Source organism: Physeter macrocephalus, chromosome 8 (genome assembly GCF_002837175.3).
Source record: "Physeter macrocephalus isolate SW-GA chromosome 8, ASM283717v5, whole genome shotgun sequence".
Lineage (NCBI taxonomy): Eukaryota > Metazoa > Chordata > Mammalia > Artiodactyla > Physeteridae > Physeter > Physeter macrocephalus.
The window spans coordinates 131143452-131161406 of NC_041221.1; the positions used below are offsets into that span (position 1 = coordinate 131143452).

Genomic DNA, 17955 nt, shown 5'->3' on the forward strand with positions numbered 1-17955 from the left:
TGGTCTCTCCCGCCGCGGAGCACAGGCTCTGGATGCACAGGCTCAGCGGCCATGGCTCACGGGCCTAGCTGCTCCACGGCATGTGGGATCCTCCCGGACCGGGGCACAAACCTGCGTCCCTTGCATCGGCAGGCGGACTCTTAATCACTGCGCCACCAGGGAAGCCCCAAGCTAATTTTTGTATATGGTCTATGGTATGAGTAAGGGTCAAGTTTCATTATGTTGCATATGGCTATCCAATAGTTCCAGCATGATTTGGTGGAAAGATTGTTTGTTCCCCGTTGGGTTGCCTGGGTACTTTTGAAAATCAATTGATGGGGTATGGTGTGGGTCTGTTTCTGTCTTTACACTAATATCACACTTTCTACACTAGCTTTTTAATTTACCTGAATTCATTTAGTATAAGATCTAAAGTTAAAATCTGTATCTGGTTTTTCTCAAACAGTTAACCAGTTGTCCCTGGGGGCGAAAATATGCTTTCATCTCTACTGTTTTAAGGGCCAAGTGCATTATATACAGATTATACCCTATATAAGAGTCTATTTCTGGGCAGTTCTCTTTCATTGACGTGTCTGTGGTTTTACTCTCAGTTCTATGAGGAGTGATTTGACTAATATTCCTACCTGGGAGTAAAGAGGGAGCCCAGAGCTCCAGCTGCTCTGGGAAGTCTGCCTCTCCTCAGACCTCCAGACCATCATCAGCAGGAGTGAAGAGGGCTCTTGACCTTTACTGTCTCCTCCCACCTCCCGACAAACCCAACCTGGCCACCACCCTCTGCCTTGGACCCCTCAGGCTGCTTTCATCAGTCCCTTCATCCCCATTCATATCAGTACCCACAAGAGGCCTAGAATTCTCGGGGCATCCCTCACCCCAGGACGCTAAGCCCCATATGACTCTGTATTTCCCTCTTTGACCCCATTGCCCAGTCTACCCCATGTCTAGAAACCCTTTCACTGGACTCGCTGAAACTCATGATCTGGCATCAGTAAACTCCCCCATATCCTCAACTTCATTTCGAAATGTCCCTTTTGCTTTCTTGCTCTAATGAAAAACTGCCTCTCCGGTAAGGACTCCACTCTCCCTACAGCCTCTCAAGTGGTGGCTGTTTTCCCTCTAATGGTACTTGTGTCCCTGAGTCTAGGAGTGGGAGGTGCCCATTTTGCTCCTCAGTACCACTTCTAGACAGTTTGCCCTCCTCCTTAGAAACACCCATGTTTGGAAGCCATGTCATCAGAGAAGACCACCCATTTCTCCCCCTTTTTGCAGTCACTTATAGACCTCTTTGTCACTCTCCATCATTCCTTCAAGATTGTAGCTCCTGGCTCACAGTCACCCTCTCCAAGGCCACTCCTGCCTTGGTTTTTTATTTCAGTATTCATGTAAATAAACAGACCCCTTGGCCTCCTCTTCATGATCTTGGCTTCCACAGCGTCTCAGCCTCTCACTCCCATACCCACACTTTAAACTGGTTGTGATCTGTCAGTGCACTCCCTTCATCACCTCAGTTTCAAGCATACCGCTCTCCAATAAACACTGCCTCTCTCTCCAGCTCACTCCATCTAGTACCCGCCTCCAACAGTTCTTCGGGGAACCAAGCAAGTGTTCATTGCCCCACTTCCCTCCTCACCCAGCTCAGAGTTCATGATCCAGTATTATACTCTCTCCCTTGCCCCTCACTGCACTATAGTCACCTGGCAAAACCACATCACTGGTTAAACTCAACCCTCTAGCTACTCTCCACCTGCAGCCACAGGCTGTCCAGGACTGAAGAAATACCCACAACTGAGCTAACCAGCCTCGCTTTATTTATTTATTTATTTATTTATTAAAGTTGTTTAGAACCTTTTTTAATTATTATTTTTTGAATTTGTATGCAATTTTAAAAGGTTACTTTCCATTTACAGTTATTACAAAATATTGGCTATATTCCCCGTGTTGTACAATACATCCTTGAGCCTATCTTACATCCAGTAGTTTGTACCTCTTCCTCCCTCACACCTATGTTGCCCCTCCCCCACCCATTGGTAACCACTAGTTTGTGCTCTATATCTGTGAGTCTATATAAGAGTCTATTTCTGGGCAGTTCTCTTTCATTGACGTGTCTGTGGTTTTACTCTCAGTTCTATGAGGAGTGATTTGACTAATATTCCTACCTGGGAGTAAAGAGGGAGCCCAGAGCTCCAGCTGCTCTGGGAAGTCTGCCTCTCCTCAGACCTCCAGACCATCATCAGCAGGAGTGAAGAGGGCTCTTGACCTTTACTGTCTCCTCCCACCTCCCGACAAACCCAACCTGGCCACCACCCTCTGCCTTGGACCCCTCAGGCTGCTTTCATCAGTCCCTTCATCCCCATTCATATCAGTACCCACAAGAGGCCTAGAATTCTCGGGGCATCCCTCACCCCAGGACGCTAAGCCCCATATGACTCTGTATTTCCCTCTTTGACCCCATTGCCCAGTCTACCCCATGTCTAGAAACCCTTTCACTGGACTCGCTGAAACTCATGATCTGGCATCAGTAAACTCCCCCATATCCTCAACTTCATTTCGAAATGTCCCTTTTGCTTTCTTGCTCTAATGAAAAACTGCCTCTCCGGTAAGGACTCCACTCTCCCTACAGCCTCTCAAGTGGTGGCTGTTTTCCCTCTAATGGTACTTGTGTCCCTGAGTCTAGGAGTGGGAGGTGCCCATTTTGCTCCTCAGTACCACTTCTAGACAGTTTGCCCTCCTCCTTAGAAACACCCATGTTTGGAAGCCATGTCATCAGAGAAGACCACCCATTTCTCCCCCTTTTTGCAGTCACTTATAGACCTCTTTGTCACTCTCCATCATTCCTTCAAGATTGTAGCTCCTGGCTCACAGTCACCCTCTCCAAGGCCACTCCTGCCTTGGTTTTTTATTTCAGTATTCATGTAAATAAACAGACCCCTTGGCCTCCTCTTCATGATCTTGGCTTCCACAGCGTCTCAGCCTCTCACTCCCATACCCACACTTTAAACTGGTTGTGATCTGTCAGTGCACTCCCTTCATCACCTCAGTTTCAAGCATACCGCTCTCCAATAAACACTGCCTCTCTCTCCAGCTCACTCCATCTAGTACCCGCCTCCAACAGTTCTTCGGGGAACCAAGCAAGTGTTCATTGCCCCACTTCCCTCCTCACCCAGCTCAGAGTTCATGATCCAGTATTATACTCTCTCCCTTGCCCCTCACTGCACTATAGTCACCTGGCAAAACCACATCACTGGTTAAACTCAACCCTCTAGCTACTCTCCACCTGCAGCCACAGGCTGTCCAGGACTGAAGAAATACCCACAACTGAGCTAACCAGCCTCGCTTTATTTATTTATTTATTTATTTATTAAAGTTGTTTAGAACCTTTTTTAATTATTATTTTTTGAATTTGTATGCAATTTTAAAAGGTTACTTTCCATTTACAGTTATTACAAAATATTGGCTATATTCCCCGTGTTGTACAATACATCCTTGAGCCTATCTTACATCCAGTAGTTTGTACCTCTTCCTCCCTCACACCTATGTTGCCCCTCCCCCACCCATTGGTAACCACTAGTTTGTTCTCTATATCTGTGAGTCTGCTTCTTTTTTGTTACACAGCCTCTCTTTAAATTAATGCCACAACCCTCCCTAAGTGAGACCTAAAAGCTTCCCAGCAATCATACTTCATCCCCAAGTCTCCTCACACCATCTCTCCCAGCGGATTGCTCAGATCTCCTCCTCCACCTCACTCTCAGCTGACAACCTCTTCCTAGCTTAAGAAAATAGAAGAGAAGTTCCATGGGCTCCACCACTACTTCCTCCACCCACCTGCATCTGTGCTCATCAATTCTGCCTTCTATTTCGCTAATGTGGGTGAACCTTCCGTGCTCCTATTTAAGGACAGCCCCCTTTTTTGTGCACCAGATGCCATCTCTACCTGTTTACTCAAGGACTTCAGTCCAACATTTATTCTCCCTTCTCACCTGCATCATCAAAATTCCCCTCTCTCCAGCATTATTCCCATCAACACACAAAAACACTGTAATTTTTCTACCTTAAAGAAAAACCTTCTCTTGGCCTTATATCCCCCTCAAACTGTCACCCTATTTCTCTGCTCCTATTTATGGCACAACTCCTGGAGGGAACTGACTCTTCTTGCTGCCTTCAAGTCCTTTCCTCCCTTCCTTTCTCCCATCCGCTCCCATCAGCCCTCACTGCTACGGCAAGACTGCCTCTGTCAAGGATTCTCCATGTTGTTGAATCTCAAGCCTCACTTTCCTTGCCTCTTCATAGAATGTGAGAGTTCATCTGTCCCTCCTTGGCGCCCGGATTATCACCCCCCTCTCCTGGTTTCCCTCCTGCCTCTCTGGTTGCTCCTTCACTAGCCCCTTTGCTGGCACTTCTTCATCTCTAAAGCTCAATCCCTAGACCCCTTATCTCCACTCACTCTGTTGTTAATCTCCCCCAGTGTCCTGGCTTTAAATATAATTCAGTTGTTGACAACTTCCAAATTTATATCGCTGGCCTAAATCTTTTTCTCAATTCCCACTCATATTGTCTCTAGGCAGTCTCCTGAAGCTGAATCATGGCTGCCCCCCTCCAATCAGGGCCAAGCTTACCAAGTCTGCCTGGTCCAGAGCTCGCCCACATCCCATGTAGACATTTGAGTTTTAAACCCCATCAGAGGATGAAAGTTAAGACTTTCCCTCTGCATGGGCCTTTGGAGCCAGGGCAGTTGGAGTGGCTAAGCAGCTCAGGGGGAAGCACTCCTGGGTGGGTCAAGGTGGCCACTGTGCCTGCATCTTACATGTATACCAGTGCCTGCCCCTCGACACCAGTGCACTCTGCCTGCTCTGTGTCTCCTTCCTGCCTTCCTCCCCAGGTGCAGGGACATAGTGACTTTCCAGGAAGACCCAATCCTGAGGACACTGCCCATCTACCTTGTGTCCTCGATGCATTGTCTCACCTTTGGACTCCTTAGCTCTCCGGAACCCCGTGGTGACCAGGACAAGTGCGGAGCTCTGTAAGACCCCTCTGGCTCCTTTCCTACCTTCTCTGGGCTTACTCCTCTGGAGCCATACCTAACCTGGGGAACCCAACTGGGCTTTCTTTTTTATTTAATTTTTCTTTTAATTTATTTTTGGCTGTGTTGGGTCTTTGTTGCTGCACACAGGCTTTCTCTAGTTGTGGCGAGCAGGGGCTACTCTCCTTTGCGGTGCACGGCCTTCTCATTACAGTTGCTTCTCTTGTTGTGGAGCACGGCCTCTAGGTGCGTGGGCTTCAGTAGTTGTAGCACGTGGGCTCAGTAGTTGTGACACACAGGCCCTAGAGGGCACACACTTCAGTAGTTGTGGATGTGGGCTCAGTAGTTGCAGCACACAGGCTCTAGGGCACACGGGCTTCAGTAGTTGTGACGCATGGGCTTAGTTGCTCCAAGGCATGTGGGATCTTCCCGGACCAGGGATTGAACCTGTGTCCCCTGCATTGGCAGGTGGATTCTTAACCACTGTGCCATCAGGGAAGTCCCCCACCTGGGCTTTCAAGGTGGGTTACGGGTCCTCCCAGACCAGTACCCACAGATGGGAGGCCGAGAGCGCTGTTCACTGCAGCAGGAGGCATCCATTTTCCAAGAAGCCTCCTGAGTGGGCTTCTTAACATCGGATGAGACATAGGGCAGTCTTCTCCTCCCCACACCACTCAAGGCTGCAATTTTGCAAACCAAGAATTAAAGGCTGCAATGCTCAACGCCCTGTGGTCTCCCAAAGTGGGAGGATCCTAAAGGAGGATCAGCTTCCCTTAGAAGGCACATTGGCAGGAGGTACCCGGGTAAACAAGCAATCTTGAGGCAATGGTAATCTGCTTCTTCCTCTTCTTCAGAGTGTCTGGCTGAGTCTAAATTGAATTATTAATCTAGTCCTGTGTGCCCGTGTCACTTTTCCAGACAACCAGTTTATTCATGACTTGCCCACTATCAATTTCAACATGCAATTTGCAATGAAATTTGACTGATCATCAATACCATAATTAGTTGCAAATGTCTGTGCTTGTATTTGTTTGGTGTAGGGGCTTTTTTATTAAAGTGACGGAGGCCAATAAATGCCATGACTTTGCTCTGGGATATAGGACTAGCAGCTGTTGTGTCTTGGGCCAGAAACAGACGGGTTGGTAAAAAGACTGTGGGGATTTGAAGCTGCAGCACCAGGAGTTGTGTTTTCACCTTAATACGTTTGTGTTCACAAAGAAGAATCTGAGTTGGGCAGATAATAACATGTGTAACCCTTGAGGAAGAAGGGAACTGGGGTTACTTTGCTTGGCCTCTCCCTCACTCTCCCCAGGTCTGCTTGTATACCTCCAGTAACAGGGGGCTTTCTACCAGGTGAGGCAGCTCTACTTAGAAATTTCTTCCTTGCCTGGCTCCCACCTGCCAGTTGTATGTCTGTCCCACTTAGTCCAGGGTTCTTGTCTCAACATGGAAATTGGCACATTGCATGAGCTTGGGCCAGTCTCTGAGCCTCAATTTATCCATCTGGAAAAAGGGAATTACACAGTTGTCTTATCTCAAGGATTATAACAGTCAGACTTTTTAGCTGCAAGCAACAGAAATTGACTCTTAACTTGAGCAGATCAACTTACTTGACTTAAGCTAAATTGATTTAAGCCAAAAAATAATAAGGATATTGAGCAGCTGAGAGAGTCGAGAATCTCTGGGCAGAACAGAGAAGCAGCTCCATAGACTACACACCTTCGAACAAGGCCCCAGATCACACTGCAGTACTCAATCAGGACCTTGCTGCCATCACTGTCACCACTACCACCATGCACTAGGCTGTGCAGGCTGGGCTGCAGCATCCTGTCCATGCCCTCGGGTATCACAATCTCCACCACCCCAGAAAGCGGACCTGCTGCACCCACGATAACCACCAAGTGCTTCTTTGGGCCTCTAGCTCCTGGGTCACAATCTGGAGTCTGTGTGTCTGATTGTCAGAGCCTAGGTCATGGGCCCTTGCCCAGCCACAGGGAGGCTAGGAAACAAATGCACGTGGTACTTTCAGCCTCTCTGGTGGGAAGTGGGCTCTGCCTCAGAATGAGGGGAATTCCCCATCACAGGAAGAGGGTTCAGATCCTGGGTAGCCAAAAAGAAGAACAAAGAATCAAATATGATAGTAGATGTTAAAGAGGTTTGAAAATGTATCAAGCTCCACACACCTGCTAAAAGTTATTATTCATTCTAAAAATATTTCTGCAGATACAGAGGGGAGAAAGTTGTGGTCTCTGCCCTCAGAGAGAACACAGTACAATCAGGGAGTAAGGAGGCATGGGCCAGATGACCCCTGCTCCAGGCAGGGGCTGGTAACTCTTGTGGATTTCAGGGTGCCCAGATTATACACTGATTAACTATGATGTACCTAGTCCCAGTGAAGTGGACAATATTTGGGGGTTTCTGATGCAATCCAACATTTTCTTGGAAGTGGGTGGTATCTCATATTCTCATTGTATCCTAGAGCTCTGCATCAGTCCCCTGATGTCTTGTATAGACCCAGGCCCAAGGATTCCTGCCTATACACATCTATTCCCTGTTGAGAACTGTTGTGGTTCCCCTGCTTAGTATCCATTTCTCCTCTTCTGGTAACAGCCACTCAACTTTCACCTGAGGTACTACTCTTGTCATTTTCACCCTGGGTACTTCAGCTGGTTAATTCCCTGTCTTGAGAGTCACATGTGAATCAGGCCTGGACAATCAGAGCAGCCTAATGCATTGTGCGCTATTCAGAGTTCTATAATAGTTGGTTTAGGGATGGGATGTGACACAAGCCAAGCCATGAGTTCTAATCGGAGCCATACAAGGTATTTGAGTGGCCTAGAAAAAGATGTTGTCCTTTCATGGACTTGGAGATGTGAGGGTGTCATCTTGGAGCTGTTTGCAACTGTCTTGCCATCACAGTCTAAGAGCAGGGTCAATTCTAAAGAAAGCAGAAATGAAGAATAGCCTGGTCCTCAACAGGGACCTACTGTATAGCACAGGGAACTATACTCAATATTTTGTAATAACCTATAAGGGAAAAGAATCTGAAAAAGAATATATATATATGTATAAACGAATCACTTCGATGTACACATGAAACTAACACAACATTGTAAATCAACTATACTTCCAAAAAAACCCAGAATAACCTGGTCCTAATGGCATTTTTGAGACCCTGGACCAAGCTGTGCCTGAAGCCCCTGAACTTTTCCATTATGTAAACCAACCAACCAAACAAATAAATAGATCCCTTTTGCTTAAGCAAGTTCGGGTGAGTTTCATATTACTTAAAGCTAAAAAGTCCTAATTGATTCCTCCCCTACACACACACTCTGCTAAAGCACCAGCCTTGAGCCAACTCCTTAGGAATACCCACAGTGAAATCAACAGAGGGCGTTCTCTCTGATACTGTAGTTCTTCAGAGCCCCATGATAAGGCAAGTCTCCCAAATCATTCCATTTTACAGATAGGAACACAGAGGGACAACTAACCAACAGCCCAGGGTACACAGCATCAACCTAGAGGCCTATGAATGAGGGGACTCTGGTACCATCCCCCGACCTCCCCAAATCTCAGAAGCCAGTCTGAGGATATATACCTAGTAACGAGCTGATCATATGGCTGAGGCAGTGGTTGGTAGGATAGCCAACCAAGAACATACATGGTCTATGTAGAGTTCAAGAAACTGACCTAGGTCTATTATAAAATTCTTCTTGGCATCAGGGTAATAATTAAACTGAGGGCCCCTGGCCGCACCTGTCCAGGTCTTCTCAAAGACATCTCTAGGGCTTTCTCTCACAAGGCACCCCCACCACCACCCCAAAGGAGCCATGTGTGCTGGTTGACCGTCATTGCTTTGAGCCTTGAGCAGTAAGCTAACTATGGCGTTTGCTCTTAACGACCAGCCTTCAAAGCGTCGAAAGCGTTACTCAAACTTTAAGGGAGCCACCTTCTTTCCCAAGATACTGAGGGGGGCTTCTTTCAGAGATGCAGTCAGCTCTGTCATTCCAGGGAATGAAGACCTGGACCAGGGAGAGTGACTTGAGGGCAGAATCTATCTCTGAGAAACCCTGCTTGAAGGTGTTGACAGTAGCGTGGAATGGAGGTCCCATGAATTAGAAACTGCTCAGTAAGGGACCAGATGGGGACCTTCCTCACCAGGCTCTGAGAACAGCCTGCCAGCCCCCTAGCAGTCCTGAGTTGCTAAGTCAGTTACACAGGTGGACAAGACCTGTTCAGGCACGTGGAGCCCCTGTTGTATTTATGGCACCATATGACAATGTTGGGATGCTCAACCCTACATGGAATCTCAGTGTTCTTACCCACAGTCAGAAAAATGGGTTTCCCAGAATGGTCCCAGCTTCAAATATGCTGTCCAGTTGTCAGACCCCGTGTTCCAATTAGGGCTTCTGAAATGGTAGGGCCCATTGATGCCTGAAAAGGACTCTGTTACCTCTAGGGCCAAGGATTTGGTACTGTATGTATCTTGCAAGCCCCAGTGCCCCCCACAAGCCCAAGCTTCGCAGAATTGTTAGAAGGCTGAGGGTAGGATCTGTGGGCCTGTGGGTATGGGGGCATCATTTCTGAATCACTTTTGGAATTGGGCTGGCAAGTATTTGTAGCCTAAGAAATGGGTTGAGACATTGCCTTGTATCTCTCTCTCCTTCAGTTCTAAGTTTCTTCACAAAAGCATCACTGCCCACTCATACACACTCACACCCAGCCCAGGTCAGGCACCCATACCTTTTGCCTGCCTCTAGAACAGTGGTCTGCAAACTATTTGTGTACAGGGTCAGACAGTAAATATTTTAGACCTTGTGGTCCATAGGTCCATACGGTCTCTTGCAGCTACTCAACTCTGCCGTGTAATATGAAAGTAGCCAGAAACAATACGTAAATTAATGGGCTTGGCTGTGTTCCTTTGTTTATGAACACTGAAATTTGAATTTCATATAATTTCTACTTGTCACGAAATATTGTTCTTCTTTAATTTTATTTTCAACCATTAAAAAATATAAAAACAATTCTTAGCTCATGGGCTATACAAAATAGGCAGAGGGCCAGATGAGGCCCTCAGGCCATAGTTTGCCAATTCCCTGTTCTAGAATGTGCTGTCCTGGGGCTCGGACTCCCAGAGTCACTGAGGCAGTCGTGTCCTATAGAAATATGGGTGGTAATAAAGTGACCAACCCTGTGGTTTGCCCAGAACTGAGGGATTTCCCAGGATGTGGGATTTGGGGTGCTAAAACCAGGACAGTTGGTCATCCTAGGTAGTAGTCAGTTACCCAAAGAGATGGGCTTCAGGAAGCAGCTGGCCAGGATTCCAGAGTGGCCCCTTAGAGCCTGCCCCATGCACTGCCTAGTCCTTGCGGTTTGTGGTGGGGCCTTGTCCCACTCTGCTTGGCCCTCAGCAGGGAGATGCCCCCTCCTCCAAGTGAGAAATCCTCTGTGGTCTGGGAGCTCTCAAAAGGCAGGAAGTTGAATCATCAGCTCTGGTAACGTCTCCGTCAGCCTGTGGGTCGGCCTGGGGAGCTCAGGGCTCCAGGCCCAGGGGGCTGGCTCCACACTTTGTTTGCTGTTTTCTCTGAAAGGAAAGCTCTAGAAGGAGGCTTCCATTTAGGTTTCTGAAGAAAAGAAAGCTGTTACATCAGGTGGGGGAGGAGAGCTGGATGGCAGGTCCATTGGGGCACTCACCCAGCTTTGGCCTGAGCTTGCTGTGTGATCTTCAGTTATTCTCTCACCCTCTCTGTTTCTTGGCTTTGGCTTCTACCACAAAAATGCTGATTCTTGAAATCCCCTTGAATTAAGAATGTGGATGGTGACCTAGGAGAGCATCCTAGGTTTCTGGAGGACTTATTCTAGCTTTACGACCAGGGATGAAGGATACTCAGATACACATCCTTGTCTCCCATTCACCTGGGAGCAGGACCTGACCAGCTACCCTGGTTCAGACTGCAGAGGCTTTAGGAAGGTGACAAGACTGGATTTAAGGGACTGGAGGAGAGGGGCAAAGGAGGAGTAGCAGATTAAAGAGGGATACCCACAGGTAATAACAGTGATACTCTCTACCACCTGTTCTTTATTAAGCACTCACTATGTGTCAGCCCCTGGATGATCACATTTGATCCTCACAATGACCCTCTGAGATAACGACTATCATTATTTCCATTTTATAAGTGAGGTAAATAAGGTCCAAAGAGGTCAAGTACCTTGCCCATGTTCAAACAGCTGCCAAGTGGTGGAGCAGGCATTAACCACTTTGAGGTTGGGGGGCTGTGGGCTGTACTCAGGAAGCCCACAGATGGCAGTGGGGAGGGATGAGCTTCCCAGAGAAGTCTAGGGTAGGGTGGGGGGAGAAAGTGTTCTTCCTTCCTGATACTGCACAAGGACCTCCAGAGAATACTTAGAAGTCTGGGGTTTGCTGGGCTGGGAGATCAAGCCCCTGGAGGAGACAAATGACACCCCACAGATTCTCCAGATGGTCTCCATGGGCCTGGTGAGGAAATTGGACACATAGCAGGGTTTACTGCAGAGCAGAATCAAAGAACAAAGACAGCCGGCCCTGCTCCAAAGGCACCCCCTGGATACTCTGTATGCTCCTCCCCACCTGCGCGTGGGTGCCGTACTCAGGGCTCAGATGGTGGGCCACAGGGTCCATGCCATGCCTTGCTGGGTTTCCCTTTTCCTCTGCAAGGAAGGGGACAATGGGAGATCAGCAGGTCTAACCATGCTTAGCAGAGGACCAAGCCCAAGAGGGGCCACTGACAGGATGTACTTCCTGGAGTGGAGGCAGCCCCCAAATTAGGTGTCCTCAGTAACCCAGCTGGTAGACAGTCCTGGGGAAAGACACCAACCCAGCTGTCCAAGCCACTGACTGGACCCCCAGCATGGGCTCAGGCCCGGCCTAGAGATGCCTTCTCTGATCAGCAAGTAGGTTCCAAGCTAGGCTTAGCCAAACCTCTGAGCATACCTTACCCTCTCTGGGGCACCATGAAATTCTGCACGAATCCCTTAATCTAAAAACGGTTTTATTGATGTTTGCTATGTGGGCAGTGACTGGATTGGTAAGAGCAGGGATTTTAGAAGCTTCCTTAGCTTAAGGACCTACTAGGGGCCAGGCCTGGACTGATGCCTTGGGGTAGAGGTAGGGGGTCTGGAGTCTGCGTGCAGGGGCTGAGGCTACCCTCCTGAAACTTGGACCTGTACTGGACCTTCACTACCCCCCCACCCCCCTCCCCGCCACATAGGCCTCAGGAGCCAAACTCTCCTTGCAGACATTTGGCTTCTATCACGTGGCTATTTTAGACAGCACCACTGAGCTAGACTTGATTATGGCAAAACAGAAATAGTTCCATATTAGATGTGGCTGGCTCACCCTTCCAAAAGAGCCTTTTTAGGACCCTTGGGGTCTTACGGTGAGCACAGCCCTCATCCTACCCTCCGATCCCTCTGGCACGAATGGAGTAGCAGCCCAGGCAGCCCAGCCTCATCCAGGGCCTCCGGACAGAATAGGAGCTCCATGGGCACACGCGGAACTGAGGGCCGGGGCAGCACAATGCTTCTGGCCCTGTCTGGGGCCTGCCCTCTTCCCTGCCCCCAGCTCCTCCCCACAGGAGAAAGGGCAGAACAGGACTGGCCGGTTGAGGACACTGTGGGACCGTGCCCTGGGAGGGACAGTTCTGGGCCTCTCCCTGCTTCCTGTGAGTGTCAGCCTGGGTGTGGGGCCCGGGAGGCCCTAGTGCTTCCCAGTCCAAAGGCCGCTAACAGCCCAGGGGCCGCGTGTGGAGGAGGCTGTTCTTCAGCCAGGGAAGTGCAGGGCAAAGGAGGGCGGGCTAGAGAGAAGGAAGAGGCTGAGCTTAGTGCCCATCGTGGGGCCTGAGTGCGTCTCTGCTGGGGCTTTCCCTCACCCTGCAGTCTGGACAAAGCTCTGCAGAATAGTTCTTCTTCGGCTCCTCCTGCTCCCGGTGGCAAGTCTCCTGTAGGACTGAGTGAGATATAACCAGGCTGCCAGGCTCCGGAGGCAAGTCCTGCCCAGCTACTCCTGGCAAACAGTCTCCCCTTCAAGGCATTTGTCCTTATCAGGGGTGAATGCTGTCAGACTTGCCAATGGTGGAATTTCTTACCCAGGGCAGGTGCGTGAGGGAGATGGGGATTGGGTCAAAGAGCCCTTTGTGGGACTTTCCTGGAGGTCCAGTGGTTAGGGCTCTGCACTTCCACTGCAGGGGGCACAGGTTTGATCCCTGGTCTGGGAACCAAGATCCCACATGCCGTGCGGTGAGGCCAAAAAGTAAAAAAAAAAAAAAAAAGGAGAGAGAGAGCCCTTTGCAAGCCCCTCCACTTGCCTCAGGTAACCGGGGCTCCCCTGTAACCCTGGTCACCGGTGGGGCCAAGTGGCGAGAGTGGGAGGACCTCAAAACTCCAAGGGAGCTCCGGGGAGATGCCGTGTGGCCAGAACAAGGGAGATGGCCACAATCAGGGCTGCTGGTGTGGGATGGTTCTGCTCCAGAGGTACTGAGTGCCCTGTCTTGGGGACAGTGAGGGGTGGTGAGGAGGGAACTTGGAAACGGCAGAGGGGCTGGACTCAAGGCCCTCACCTGGGCACTGTGTTACAGACTAAATGAGCCCTTACTCAGACTGTGAGTCTCAGACTTCAGAGGAAGGTGCTGGCACTTCCAGGTCAGTGCCTGAGAGCACTTCCTGAAGGCGTGGGCGTGCCAATATAGAAAGAAAAGCTGTTCAGATAGGGGGCCGTGAGAGCAAAGAGTCTGGCGGTGGGAGCGTGCCTGGCAGGTGTCCGGACCAGTGAGACACCAGGGGGAAATGTGTACAAAGGTTATGGGTAATGAGGCAGCAAACAGTTGAGAGCTCTGGCCCTAAGCTCCATGCCCTTCCAAGCCTTTGCCCACTGTTAGGGTTGAATTGTGTCCCCACAAAAAGACATACTGGGGACTTCCCTGGTGGTGCAGTGGTTAAGAATCCACCTGCCAATTCAGGGGACATGGGTTCGATCCCTGGTCCGGAAAGATCCCACATACCGTGGAGCAAGTAAGCCTGTGCTCCACAACTACTGAGCCTGCACTCTAGAGCCTGCGAGCCATAACTACTGAGCCCACGTGCCACAGCTGCTGAAGCCCACGCAGCTAGAGCCCATGCTCCACAACGAGAAGCCACTGCAATGAGAAGCCCGCACACCACGACGAAGAGTAGCCCCTACTCGCCGCAACTAGAGAAAGCCCACGCATAGCAACAAAGACCCAACGCAGCCATAAATAAGTAAATAAAATAAATTAAATTAAAAATAAAAAAAGACATACTGAAGTCCTAACTCCCTCCCCCACCCCCACACCTGTGAATGTGACCTTATTTGGAAATAAGGTCTGTGCAGATTTAGTTAAGATGAGGTCATTAGGGTGGGCCTTAATCCCATACAATGCATATGCTTGTAAGAAGAGGAAAATTTGGACACAGACACATGTGAAGAACACCACGTGAAGACGCAGAGACGCTTAGACACAGAAGGAAGACAGCCTGGTGATGATGAAGGCAGAGATTGAAGTTATGCTGCCACAAGCCAAGGAACAGAGAGAAGGAAGAATCCTCCTTTAGAGGCTTTGGAGGGAGCCCGGTCTTGCCAACACCTTGATTTCGAACTTCTAGCCTCCAGAACTGTGAGAGAACCAATTTCCATTGTTTTAAGCCACTCAGTTTTCAGTACTTGGTTATGGCAGCCCCAGGAAACAAATGCACCAGGCTGGTTCTGCTGCCTGGATTACCCTTCCATCCTGTCTGTGCCCTTCTAGCTAGCCTGCTTACTGCCTTCAAGTGCCACCACCTGCTCCACGTGGCAGAGTCTAATGTGACTTCTCTGTGTCACCTGATGCTGAGACTTTGTCCAGTAGATCTGTAAGGTTTGCTGGCCAGCCTGCCTCCCAGACTAGACTGTTAGCTTCTTCAGGGCAGGGGCCTGGTACACAGTGGGTGCTCCTTCAGTGTGAGGTTAATGGAGGGGTCATCAAGACTGGCACGTGCCATCTGCTCCTTCACAGCCTAGCCCAGCTCAGGTGGGCACAGAGCTGCCCAGAGAGGTTACAGCATTGTCCACGCAGACCGCTCTCAGCTCCTCCACTCTCCAGTTCCCTCCTGGTCCCACGTGAGTCTGAAGAACTTGGGGAAATTCCTAGCCTTCACTTTCAAGGAGTTTGCCGCAACATCATTGCTCTGGTCCCTCCAACAAGGGGACTGTATGTGGCTTGATGACTCATGCACACTGCTCCATCCCGCAGCCTTGGGCGGGACCCAGGGCTGGGGATAATGCCAGCCAGAGCAGGCTAGGAGCTTGGACATCCCGTTGCCCCAGCCCAGTCGCAGGAACGGAGTGTTCTCAAGGCTTCGGGACAAAAATCTGGAAGCAGGGAAGCAACTCTCATTTGAACTGAGATCTGAGTGACAAAAAGGAGCAGGCAGAGGAAACAGTGTGTTCAAAGGCCCTGAGGTAGGAATGAGCTTGACATGATGAGGAACTGAACAGAAGGCAGGGGAGGCTGAAGCATGGTGAAAGAGAGGTCAGTGGGAGGACATGTGATTAGATTGGGCCCATCTGGATAATCCAGGATAATCCCTCCATCTCAGGTCCTTAATTTAATCATATCAGCAAAGTCCCTATTGCTATATAAGTAACATATTCCAGGTTCTGGGGAGCACAGCATAGACATCTTTAGGGGGCATTATTCTGCCTAACAGTATCTCTCTCATCCTCGTGTCTGTCTCTTTCACTCTTTCACTTCATTTCTGTTTTCCTTTCTACCTACCTATTTGGACCTGGCCATGGATCTATTGACCTGTCACCTGGTCACAATTTATCTCTCTTCCTACCCCTTATCAGGTATCAGCAAGTTATTTACCAATCTGTCATTCCTCCATGGCTTTAATCTTTCAATCTAATAATTGCATCACCCCTCAGCCATCAATCCAATAAACTGACTTTTAAAGTCAATCTAGGGACTTCCCTGGTGGCCCAGTGGTTAAGAATCTGCCTGCCAATGCAGGGGACACAGGTTCAAGCCCGGGTCTAGCAAGATCCCACATGCAGTGGAGCAATTAAGCCCATGTGCCACAACTAGTGAGCCTGCACTCTAGAGCCCGCGTGCCACAACTACTGAAGCCCATGAGCCTAGAGCCTGTGTTCTGCAACAAAGACAAGCCACCACAATGAGAAGCCCGCGCACCGCAACGAAGAGTAGCTCCTGCTCGCCACAAGTAGAGAAAGCCCATGCGCAGCAATGAAGACCCAATGCAGCCAACATAGAAAGAAAGAGAGAAAGAAAGAGAGAGAGAGAGAGAGAGAGGGAGAGGAAGGAAGGAAGGGAGAAAGAAAAGAAAGAAAGGAAGGAAGGAAGAAAGAAAGAAAGAAGGAAAGAAAGAGTCAATCTATCATTTAGTTGTCCTCTGTCCATGATGAATTACCAATCATCTAGCTCCGTATTTGCATGTGTCACATACGTGGACATTCTCAACGTCTGCAAATAAATTCAGTGAATACTCGCTGGGTACTTGCTATGTGCCCAATTTTATGTTGTGTATCGGTGAGATAAAGGGCTGATGACACCTCCCCAGTAGCTATATTTGGTTCGCTTTACCATCATCATCATCATCATCACCATCAATGCCATCAGTGCCAATCCATGTGCACTGTTCAAATTTGTTATCCACATAGGGACCTTTTGTTAAAATTTTTATTTATTTATTTATGTATTTAGGCTGTGTAGGGTCTTCGCTGCTGCGCGCCAGCTTTTCTCTAGTTGCTGCGAGCCATGGCTACTCTTCGTTGTGGTGCGTGGGCTTCTCACTGCAGTGGCTTCTCTTGTTGCAGAGCACAGGCTCTAGGCGCGCGGGCTTCAGTAGTTGCAGCACACGGGCTCCAGTAGTTGCGGCATGCAGGCTCAGTAGTTGTGGCTCGCAGGCTCTAGAGCGCAGGCTCAGTAGTTGTGGCACACGGGCTTAGTTGCTCCACCGCATGTGGGATCTTCCCAGACCAGGGATGGAACCCATGTCCCCTGCATTGGCAGGCGGATTCTTAACCACTGCACCACCAGGGAAGTCCATAGAGACCATTTTTATATGAACTTTCCAGACAAATCCAAGGTGTTCTAGTCTGACTTTTGCTCACTAGCCATCCCGTGTATGCATAAATAATGCAGACTCATTTTAACTTGATCTTAGATAAAGTGTGGGTAGAAAAGTATATCTGCTGGGCACGCATGTTATGTATCAAATAACAAATCCTAAAGTTAAGTGGAAATTATTTTTAGGTTGTCTGGGCAAATAGCACAAAAGACAGGAACTCCAGAGATGTAGCATCAAGCATGTGTGGGTACATGCAGACACAATGACACAACGCACACATACACATACACATGGGTACACACAAATGCACACATGCACACACAAGCACGTGTGCACCCTCTCCCTTCCCTCTCTCCCCACATAGAGGCTCCTTCCTTCCCCCCACGCACACACAGGGCCAAAGCAGACACTTCTGCACTGACTTATGTCCTGCCTCATCTTGTTTCCACTCTAGGTATCTCACCTCCTTACCTGGTTTGTGAGATATGAGGCAAGGATGGTGCCTGCTCTTCCCTGGGCCTACCCTCCCTGCCTGGTTAGCCAGAGGACGGGGCACTTAAGAACTGCTTGCCTCTCCTTGAACTCTGAAAGCAGTTGGGGATCAGGGAGATAAGGAACTAGATGCCCAATGGCAGAAGCTCTCCAGGGGAGTCCCCATTGCTAAACACAGTTCCCCTTGCACCCTAGGAAACTGCCTTTCCTGCCCTAGCTGGATGGCAGGGTAATGCAGGGTTTCCTTCTTCTGTAGAACTCTCCTAAAGGACCTGTGTTAGGTGGATAAGCTGCCTGGAGCTGGCCTAGGTGGAGAGCAGCTCAAC

General features: G+C 49.3%; 1 protein-coding gene across 3 annotated transcripts in view; it reads left to right on the forward strand.

The window, feature by feature from the left end:
- The window catches only part of JADE2 (jade family PHD finger 2), a 122089-nt gene that overhangs the window by 45072 nt on the left and 59062 nt on the right, over nucleotides 1-17955 (forward strand). The window lies entirely within an intron of this gene.